This window comes from Liolophura sinensis, chromosome 1 (genome assembly GCF_032854445.1).
Source record: "Liolophura sinensis isolate JHLJ2023 chromosome 1, CUHK_Ljap_v2, whole genome shotgun sequence".
Classification (NCBI taxonomy): Eukaryota; Metazoa; Mollusca; class Polyplacophora; order Chitonida; family Chitonidae; genus Liolophura; species Liolophura sinensis.
In genome coordinates this window covers 80891268-80902648 of record NC_088295.1, presented here as the reverse complement: position 1 = coordinate 80902648, position 11381 = coordinate 80891268, and the positions used below count along the sequence as shown (strand labels likewise).

The following is an 11381-nucleotide window of genomic DNA, read 5'->3' as shown; positions in this document are numbered from 1 at the left end:
ACTCAGGGAAACGCATTATATACAACGAAACCACTTTGCGGCAAGTATAGGCCAAATTGTAATACATGTTTATACTAAATAGGTTACAACTCGTATAATTATTTTAACTGTTCGTGATACATACGTTGACGGTTTGTATGACATGTTGCATGTGATCGCGACATATATGTAGCTAAAACATTGCTGTATAAAGTTGCCTAAAGCCACATCCATGCATTCATTAATAACATGATGTGCTGTCAACATGCATTTGTGCAGGCTGTGAATTAACACTTGAATGTTTCTCCACAAAGATTGCCGGTAAGGCTTTCATTAATGCCCTGTATAGATTTACGATCATATTTCGAGTGAATAAAGCCATCTCAAAAACTGTATTTAACATGAACCCAACAATATGAACGGCCACAGGGCCACATGTTTTCCATTTATACTTCCAAAATATTGTTCCAATGAAATGTTCCAATCTATATAAGTATATACAACTATACGCCAAAGATATTAACTCTGCAAGGCTGATAATGCGAATTGTCACATGTGAATGAATAGCGACAACGAAATAACTGCGGTAATTTTACCGAAAGCATTTCTAATGATAACTGTCAAATGCAGTGTAGCAATCTTGTATGAAGTAGGAAAGGGGTCATAATTTGACCCCTCAAAATCACATATATCTGAAAATACCACAATAACCTGAAATATATGCCCCGAGCTGCAGTAGGCCTATATACGTGTGTACAGTGTAAAGAATTATACTTCTACTGATGGAATACATAAAGACAGATGGACTGCAGAATATACAATGCTATTTGTTGTCAGCCAACGGTATATAGTCAGGCAGTGTTCAAGTATCATAACATTAAGAATTACGATGATGATTTTAAACTGAGCACGGAAAGAAAGAAACATGAAACTATAAAAGAGTCATTTTATGGCGGTTGTTCATATAGAGTATGGCGAATGTGACGTCATTTGACATCCAAGTATGTACAGAAGTGCTCTCCGTTAATGATATATGACCATCAGTCAGCGACAGTCGCCAAAATCCAATGATAAAAACACCTTAACTGTGGCACTACTATAACATTACTAAAATTATTTATTGCATTCCATTTTAACTCCTTGCTCAATAATTGTTTCCTTTATCTGATGGCGATCAGGTTTATGCATGATGAAAGAAATTGGAGAGTACATGCGTGCATGCAGAGTAAACAACCGAGATTCGCTTTGTATCTGACATATACATATATATATAGCTGATTTTGAACACATTCGAACACATAGTCGCAGCCAGTGTTCCAAAGCCACCTCAGTCAGCAATGCTTCAAGCAACTAACGTTAAGGTTAAAAATATTGATGTCAAAGAATAACTTATAAATAAGTAAACTTCAATTTAAACACCATTGGAAACTCTTATATCTATAAACTATACGTTTATTTAACTTCCTTGGATATTTTGGATTGCGTACATGTACAAAGTAGCCTACATGTAAATGGTTTGCGTTATATGGGATTAGTTTTCAAAAATCTGTAAACTGACGCTTATTTACTTGAAGAAATTTTACTGTGGCTAAACAACCTCCATCGTGCGTATAACGATTTCTAATGTACAAATGCTTAAAGTTGATGTACAGATACATTATTTTCTCTTTATGGCGAAACAACTTTAAAAGAAAGTTGTTGGTATAAAACTCAAGAATGTATGGTTTGATTTATTTATTTTTTTGACTAGTGTTTTACGCCATACACTCAAGAATATTTCACTTATTTGACGGCGGCCTGCATTATGATAAGAGGGAACAGGGTAGAGCTTGGGGAAAACCAGGACCAACTGCAGGTTGCTTGAAGACCTTCCAACATACGGCAAGAGAGGAAGCCCGCATGAGCTGGATTTGAATTCACAGCGGCCGCATTGGTGAGAGGCTCCTAGGTTGTTGCGCCCCGCTGGCACGCTAACCATCTCCTCGGAGGCACCTAGCCTGATTTGAAGATATAATTTTTGCGGCATTAATTAGAGGGGCGTTTACACAAAGGAGAGTTGCAATGCCACAATCTGAATAAACCCATCGCTAATGCCATACTGAAGAATTGTTCATTCGTCTTCAACAAACGTTAGACCATGCAAACGGCGCTGGCCACCGATTATTGCATCGAGAGGGGAGAATCTACAGATTCCTTGTCCAGTGCGGGGTTTGAACTCGTGTGGCTCAGAGCGATTGAAAAACAGCGCCTTTTCGAGATATATAAAAATATTGCTCTGCATTCAGCTCTGTTTTTAATCGGCGACATAAGTGCTTATATCAACGATATGAATGCGTTCGGTCGTGGTAAGGTATATTCTACCCCCATCAGTATAATTACATAATTAACATGGCATTCCCACGTGAAGGCCGTATGCGCAATGCCAGCAGCTAGAATTCCTAGCCTATATAGGCGACGGTTGATCGGTAGCAGTGGAACGTGTACATAGATCCACATGCTGACTGACTGACAGACCAATTCCACTGTATCCATATATTCTCCAAATTCGTTATTGTCACTGTTTGTCTCTCTTTGACTCTCCCGAAAGGATGACAGCATAAAGGGTACGGGTAAATTTTAACCACAGAATGAGAAATATTAATTCATATATAGAGCTATATATACGATTTCATTACAAAGGCGTCGCAATGTATACATAATGTGTCTTACACATGTTATATATAGAGAGACGAGGGAACAATTGTTGTGCGATTGGATTCCAGGAAGAGCTTAAATGCGACCCATTCACCGGATCTTTACATTACTGCATGCTGTAGATTGGTTTCTAGGCGTTCCCAGGAGAATGTATATAGCTTCGAGAGGCAGTAGCCTGGCATTACATTGCATGCAAAATGATACTGCATGTGTATGTCAGTATCTGTAATACTGCCGTAAAGACAATTGACCCATTGCCTCACGCACAGGCAATTATACATTTTTCAAGATATGACCACAATTCAGCCAAGAAATCGCATGAAGAAAAAGAGATCTGCATGTACCTGATTTAACAGACACTACTGTCATCTCATGAAGCATTTGCCGGGAATGACGGTCTGAGCAATGGAATTCAAGGCCTATATCTGTTGGGGACAAGAGACACTTTTCTAACACGAAATGGCCTGTATTAGAGAATGAATTAATTTCTCATAGTTGATATGCTAATTCGCACAGTTTTATGTTAAGATTGCTTTGTTCCCCTTTACATCCACGGCCTATGCATGTGCGAATCAAACATATATTAAGAACTTACAGACGTAATAAATGTTGAAGTTTACCATGTGATGTATGATGAGAATTATATTTCAGATTGAACTATCCGATGTGTTTTTCCAAAGCATATATTTACTGACGTACATGCAAATGAAGATAGCATAGGCCTGACATGTACATGTACGTCAATGAATAATGTAACTGGACATATTCCTACAGTACACACACACATACACACACACGCACACACACACACACTCACACACACACACACACACACACGCATATATATATATATATATATATATATATATATAATATATATATATTATATATATATATACAGATTTTTTTCGAACGATCTTTTCTCTTTCCTGACATGTTTCAGTGTTTCTGGAGGACCTAAGTGAAAATCATGATCATTGCCCCCCCTCCCCCCAGAATTTATCTAATCTATATGTAGGCCCTTGATCGGCGTGCATGACAAAATAAACTTGATCATATATAATATAACTCTTATGATATATTACATATTTATACCTTCGCGCGTTGAAGAATAAGGAAATATAACGAGCAAGTATTTGGAAGTTTCAATTCGTATGTTATTTTATTTGGCGCCTCTATGCATGTTTTTCATTTTTAGGACCGACTTGCTTTTGACATTTACATTAGGCCTACATATGAGTGTGATGAAGATGCTTGTTGCCAGAGGGCGCTGGTTAAAGCCTGTAAACAACAGTCAGAGAGAAAGCGAGGGAACGCTTAAAACTGGCTGTGTGCCGACCACCTGTTTGCGTTGGTCATGGTAGGATCGCACTGAGGAGTAAATACGCTCTGTCTTCACACTTTGGTAAGGTCTTTTCTTTTCCCATCTGTACTGACTGTTTTTTGAATGTTTCCTCGCGGCTGTCATTTTTGGTAAGTAGTAGACAGGGGAAGATGCTGGTTGTGTTAGCGTGTGTCCTGTATAATAAGAGTGTCCTGCTGACATACTTACACCATCAGCCAGCCAGCTGCTTGGCCTTAGGACATGACATGGCAGGGTAAGACCTCACGGCTGGGCTTGGCCGGGTGGCAGTCGGTACCGCGGGGGTGAGAAAAGACCCACTTAAAACAGGTCAGGGCTGACACATTATGTGCCATGGGCATACTCTGAAAGCTTATACCTCAGTTAAGATGTCACTAAAACAGAAAAGACAGATGCACCAAGGTGGACAGAAATGATTTCGTTGAATGAAACAAAGTGCCGGTATCCTGCTTATCAGTATCAATCCTCATCTTTGATACGCACATGATCTAATCAGCCTTAACAATTAACTTAATTGAGGCCTTTTTGTGATGCGATTTCGGCTACTGTTTGGATGTTAACTTTTATATCTCAGCTGTCCTCTCTGTGAGTAAAGGAGTTGTCATGTCTTTTCATAGTTTCCATCATTGTGCCAATATAATTGTCATATAAATAGGTCAATGAAAACTCTGAATTTTAAAACAGCACACAGAGTCTGTTTAAATGTGGGCCTACTAATAAAATGAAAGCATATTTATACAGATTTAGAAACACACATGTGTGAAATTTATTTATTTATTTGGTCATAGTTTAACTCGACTTCTTCACGTATATCTATGGTGGCAGTCATTAAGATGGATGGGGAACCTGGAGATGTTATTCATGTATTTACATTCCATCAGTAGTGTGTGACATAGCAGTTCTTCCAGCAGCAAAATTATGTTATCTGTGGTAAGTTATGTCTGTTTTACTGTCTGATGTGATGAATGTTTATTAATAGATAGGCATTTCCTTATGTTAGGGTTATATATCAGAACATTTATCAGGAACCTATCTTTTTGACAATGGACCTGAATATCATCATACATCATGGCGTAAAACACCAATCAAATAAATAAATCAATAAATATTGTTTTACTTCCATAATGTTGAGCTGGTACTGTATATGTTACCCACATTTACACATTGCCCTTATCATTAATATTCATGGTTACTTTTTTATGTAGAATGCATGGAGATGATGATTGCTAATTAGAATTTCAGCATGTACTGGCAGGTGAGGACACAAGTTCAAGGTAGACGTAATATGCATCATGCTGCTGCTAAATACAACACATACATGTACCACTTACAGGATAATTACACAAACTTTCTCCATATTCACCAAAGAAACCCCCCATATTTCTATGTAGGGAAGTACCGAACTTTGCCATTAACATTTTAAAGGCAGAAGAAATAAACGCAGACTGCTGGATCTGTTAAATTAGGCATGTTGATTTAGGGTGATGGCTTGTGGTTGCCATACCTATCAACCTGAGATCTTGTTAATGTGCCTGCATGGTGCAATGACCCAGGAGCATTTTACCAACGTGGTTGCTGTGAGTTCAAGCCCAGCTCATACCGTTTTCCTCTCAGGCCATACATGGGAAGGTCTGTCAGCATCCTACGGATGGCCGTGGGTTTTCACTGGGCTCTGCTTGATTTCCTCCCACCATAATGCTGGCTGCCATCATGTAAGTGAAGCATTCTTGAGTATTGTGTAAAACACCAGTCAAATAATTAGATAAATAAATAAATAATTGATATCATACAGGGCAGAATCTGATTTGCATGGATTGCTAATCAGTATATGAATCAAAACAAAGAATTCAGGTGAATTTTCTGGTCGTTACTCACGGATTGGTTAATATGGCTAGTGCCACTTAATGTACCACTGCTAATTTCTACACATGTAAGTGCCTGACAACAGACTGCAACTGAAAAATGCTCCAATAATATAGTTGCCCCTTTCATGCAAACCAGGTTTGTATGCTTAGTCGAAATCTATATCAATTTAAGTTTGTTTGGTTAGGAAACATTTACTTTGCTTGTGTGCAGTGGTGGAATTAAAGGTTTGGTAGCAGCTAATTGACTTTTTGGCAGGGTTTCAAGTGGCTGATTTGAGTCCATGTCTACATGCCACAAGAACCAGAGAGAACATGTCAAATCCATGTATCACAGAAGACACTCTGACAAATCCTGCGTGCATGTATCCCAGCATGAAATGAAAGCGTCTTTAAAATAAAGCCAGGTATAATGGCCTATAATATACCTGTGATTTGAATGTCCTTAAGTCAGCCTGAACAGGTGTACTTGACTGTGTATTGTATGCTATCACCTTGATTACAGGTCAACTTGAAAAGGAATGTGGGCATGTATTATCCAGAGGTGTCTATCCATTGGCTTGTCAGAAATGCATCATGCATGACCGCGACTAGAGATACTTTGTGAGGGCACTTGCCTTAGTTAACCTGTGCTATCCAGGCCCTGTTAGTGGGACACTTCTCTCTCAATCAGTGGAGTAGATTCAATTTTTGCCTGCTTGCCTAGCTGGTAAGTGTTAGATCTTTTAAAAAACATTAACTTTTCTCATGGTATAACTGTAAATGCTGAATGAAGTTTTGTTATGTCCTGTTTTAACGTTCATATATTCACCTGTGTGTGAGAACTTAATCCTTACAAATATACTTCTATCTTAAAATGACTGTCAGTCAAATACTTGTATAAATATATATTATTTGACCAGACTTAGTTAAGGACTTTTGCTTCTGAAGATTCTCAGTCATTATTTCCATGCAAAAAAATATATATTTACTAAGGTTTTAGTTAAATGTGGAAATTTTGTTCTCTCTTGCTTTGATGTGCTCTTTTACTGCTGGATAGAGTTACCTCTTTAGAATTTCCCAGGCAACTGTTTACACCCCTCAGGCTTGAATCATTTTTTAATGAGCAGGGTCCACCACCACCCTTATGAAAAGTTACATGTTACACTTTGTGGAAAAAATTAGCTACAATGTATAACAGGAATGTAAACACATCATAATAGGAAAGCTGCTGCCCAGTACAGCACAGACAAAAAAGGGTGAAAATGTATAGTTTTTGTTCTTACCATACAACAAATATATGAAAATATTTATTTATTATTTTTGATGTGTCCATTTGGAATTTATTTTCATTGGGCATGACTCAGTACTGAAAAATTATAAAGTCACCTTGAACATTTGATATGGATATAACCTAGAAATATACGAATAACAAGTGAATCTCTGTTGATGTTTATTTTATCACTCTTGTGTCAATAATTTTGGAATCGTATGCTTTGACAGTCGATCTGCATGGTGGTTCATGTATAATACACAACATTGTATATGACTAACAGGACTACAGCCCTTCAATAACATGTCCAAATGTGATGGCTGTGCACATCAACACACAGCCATATATATATTTGTCTTTTATGCCATCTTGACATGAAATTAGAAATGCTACGGTTTATAAGTGATGAGGGAGGTAGCAGTCACCTGTGCCCTAACTGGCCAGACCTCACTACTGAGGACAGGTGTTTGACCAGGTATCTTCTGGTCCCCAGCTCTCACATTCCAGCCACCAGCTGTGGTTAGAACAGTCCTGTAGTGTAGACCTTGGCTATTTCCTCAAGCTCTAGTACGTGAGACACACACAATTGACTTTCTGATCTGTGTATTTTTTTTTATAATGACTGATCAGCTTAGCTGTGTGTGTCCAGGGAAAATAAAGGCACTACTCTTTTAACATGTACAGATTTATGTCAGAGATAACAGATTTGCCAGAAGCAGTAGGTGATTCATTCATGTTTCTATATTTTCTTTTGAGGTCATCAACAACTTTTTCCTCTGTGTTAAAGAATAAGCCTAGTACTAAGCTACTTATCATTATTGAAAGCATATATGTACATTTGCATCAAGAAGCTAATTTTCTCCTCTCTTGGTCCTGGTGTGTTCTCATGAGCAAAATTGAACTGTTCAGCTTTAGTGTTAAAATATACCTGTGTGTGCTAGTAGCTGTATACATAAAGCGGCCATAGTCTTGATTGTCAGGTTTCCATGGAAACATAAGGTTCCCAGGTGAGTGTGGTCATCTTACATTTTCACAAGGCTGTAACTGTACAACATTATATGTATAGTTGTGTACAAGGCCAAAAGCCATAGCGGCAGGTGGCTTCAGGGCCCATCCTGGCTCAATTATCAAAACTTTCATGAGTCTCATTCAGGACAACACAGGTCCTTCACCAATTATATCACAAGCTCCATCCAATCGCACTACAGGTTTAAACAAGTATAGGCCTACACCAGCAGGTTTGTAAGGTGTCTTCACCAATGATACTACAAGCTCAGTCCTGCTGATTACAGTACTACTTTACATTAGGGTTTTGTTGGGTACTGTGGAAAGGGGCAGGGGAGGGGGGGGGGGGTGGCAGTAGTGTCCACTAGTCTCATCAATTTGTACCTGTAAACATATATATAAATATTTTTTAGTACAGCCGAATGTCAATCGAATAAACAAAAATAACTTGTAATGCACTAAATACCCTACATCCACAACCACATGCAGATGCAAGAAATAAATTTTTATACAAGGTGATCAGTGAAAAACTAGAGGGTTCTTCTATGACTAGGTGCACATGTAATATAATTTTGATAAAAATTGCTTAAAGAGATATCTTGTTTGCAAGTCTGTGACCAAATATAACTTAAATAACCCCATGACCTTGAAAACATTGCATACGGCCGCATAAAATGCTAAAGTGTACATGTACACTGTAAATCTTCAACCATTTCAACCGCTGAAGCCCTTTTCTCAGTGAAATTTATGCATATCATTAGTAAAGTGAGGCTAAAATGATTTGTTTGTGTAATTCGAGATGTAAGCTTCATAAAACTATGCAGTTTATTTCTGTACATCCCATAGTTCTCTCAGAATGTTTCAAAATATTGGTTTCTGAGGCGGTTGAAAAAGTTGAGGAAAGGTATATGTATGGTAAACCTAGCTGAATACAGTATCATTCAGCAGATGGCTAGATTATATGTGTGCAAATAAATCAGCATGACTGTGATAACAATTCTGGTTCTTGTATTCATGCACATGCATGGTTTGGTTGATGTACGAATTGAATTTGCCTCCAGGAAATGAATTAACAAAAAATGTAGGACATGTTTATCTGAAAGAAATAAATATTTAGAATCGTTTTTAAGCTTTCTTGAGGATTTATTATGTGCGTGTGTAAAATGATGATAAAGTGTGTAGATGATGGAGATGCTGTGGTGGTGTATGTGGTGACTAATGGTATCCTACATGCTGAAGAATCACACAGATATTTGTATTTCCCCATTTTCCCGACAGCCGGTAACAAATTATCGTCATAATTGAAATTGATGTGTGTTGCAACCTTATAAATCCAGAAAAACCACTGAAGTTACATCACAACATGATGACTTGTGAGGAATTGTAATGTCACGAAATGTTTGTGTGACACATTACCTGTTTATCATGCACCTGTTTATGTAGTAACTAGTATTTATGTGAGCTCTTGTCCCTGAGGAAAGATCAAAATATAGCAATTGACTTGAGGGTGGAAGATAAACATATGTTATTGTTCAAAACACATGCATTTGGAGACATTCACATTATAAAAGAATCTCAAAATAAATTTACAACAGCTAATTTCACCTACATGTATAAGGTAATTCATATGGATGTCATTGAAATATAAGTAAATAAAAATGCGTTGTTAAAAAATTTGTAAAAATTAAATTGAAGACTTGATTATGTTTTTAAGATTCAGACTTTTGAACTTGGTGGAGGAGTAAAGTTGATAAACATAAACTGACATGCGTAAAAGCGCAAATAGAAAGAGACAAATAACAAATGTACAATAAACCCTTTCCTTATTCCTTAGTCATTCGAAAAAGAGAAATGTCGTAAATATGGAGGGGATTAGCAGTACCATTAGTGGTGACAAATGTTGCAGCAGTCATTAAAAATTTGCTGATGACATATAGCTGATGTCAGTCATCCTGGTTGTTTACAAAATCCCTCCAGAGGAGTAACACATATGCCATTGTGATATTTGGGCCTAAACAGACCCACTTAGGGTGGATAAATGCTGAAACCAAAACCCATAAACAAGCTGGCAGTATATAATATAGTCCTGATGTCAGGGAGAGACATCCTGCAGTAGTGAGTGTGGATGGGACACAGGCCTGGTGATAATTGGCACAAACTGACAGACTAATCAGGCCTGATTCCGCCCATCTGTATACTTGTACATGTATATCCCCAATGTACAGGAGCTGAACACACTTGTAAAAGTCAGGTACCCATGTGTACATGTACATCCAGTGACATCAGACCAATTACCATGTTATGACATCTGCTCTGTGCAGGATTGCGAAAGTTTTTTCTGAAGGTATGAAATCAGCTGGTCAACCTTTTTTTAGGAACATTTCATGTGATGGTTAGCAAAAATTAACTTTCTTCAGTAAGTTTAAAGTTCTGGAAATGTAAGTATTCATATTGAAAGAATTTTAGGCATGAAATAGTATGAAATAATCTAAACATTAAGTTCTAGACACAAACTGGCCTAAGTTTTTGTATATGTCAATCTGTGTATCATGTAGAAATGCATGGAAGAAATAAAGTCATGTGACTTACTAGAACTTCAAATTCTCCTAATGTAACAAAACATTTCCTTTGAACTTTTTTATATTACATTCAATTCTGCCAAACCATTTGGGCCTGTAACTGTGTGGCTTGCTTCGAGCAACACAAAGTCCCAGTGTAGACATGTGCATACATGTAGCTGGGTATACAGTAACAGCCATTATGTAACCTTACCGTTGTAAGTTAAGAATGTCACACCTTAGCACATGTATACAACACCTGGTTTGTGATAAGTTTATGATCAACACAGACTTGACCCCTTCACTTTTGTACATCACATAATAGTAATGTGATGGACAAATGGATTGTTTACAATGTAGAATATGACTTGGCGCAAGTCTTAATAATAAGAGGTTATAGAAGTATCCATGCATTATGGTGGCAGTTGTATCTAGCATAAGTTGTTATGTTGATCTGAACAAACTACATAAATTTATTGTCCTGTGTATAATAATGTAAGGTGGACAGCACTTTCCAAGGGCGACAAGGTTTAATCCACTCCCCTCTCTTTTGCCCGTCTGTCACTTTCACAGCATGCCATGAATGGAGCTGTGAAGAGCTGTTTCAAGTAGCTATGTGAGTGCGTTCACATGACACAACAAAATTAATATAATGCCTAATGATAAGC

The 11381-nt window shown here is 37.5% G+C and overlaps 1 protein-coding gene across 21 annotated transcripts in view; it reads left to right on the top strand.

Annotated features, from left to right (window-relative positions):
• Nucleotides 1-3954: 3954 nt before the first annotated feature.
• LOC135461729 (microtubule-associated protein tau-like) overlaps nucleotides 3955-11381 on the top strand; it is a 43939-nt gene continuing 36512 nt past the window's right edge. For 20 of the 21 annotated variants that reach the window (XR_010443386.1, XM_064738947.1, XM_064738944.1 and 17 more), the window contains exon 1: nucleotides 3955-4078. The gene's annotated coding sequence lies outside the window, so the exon portion shown is untranslated. Of the gene's footprint in view, nucleotides 4079-6403; nucleotides 6608-11381 lie in introns of all 21 variants that reach the window. The other variant, XM_064738933.1, reaches the window with a different exon arrangement.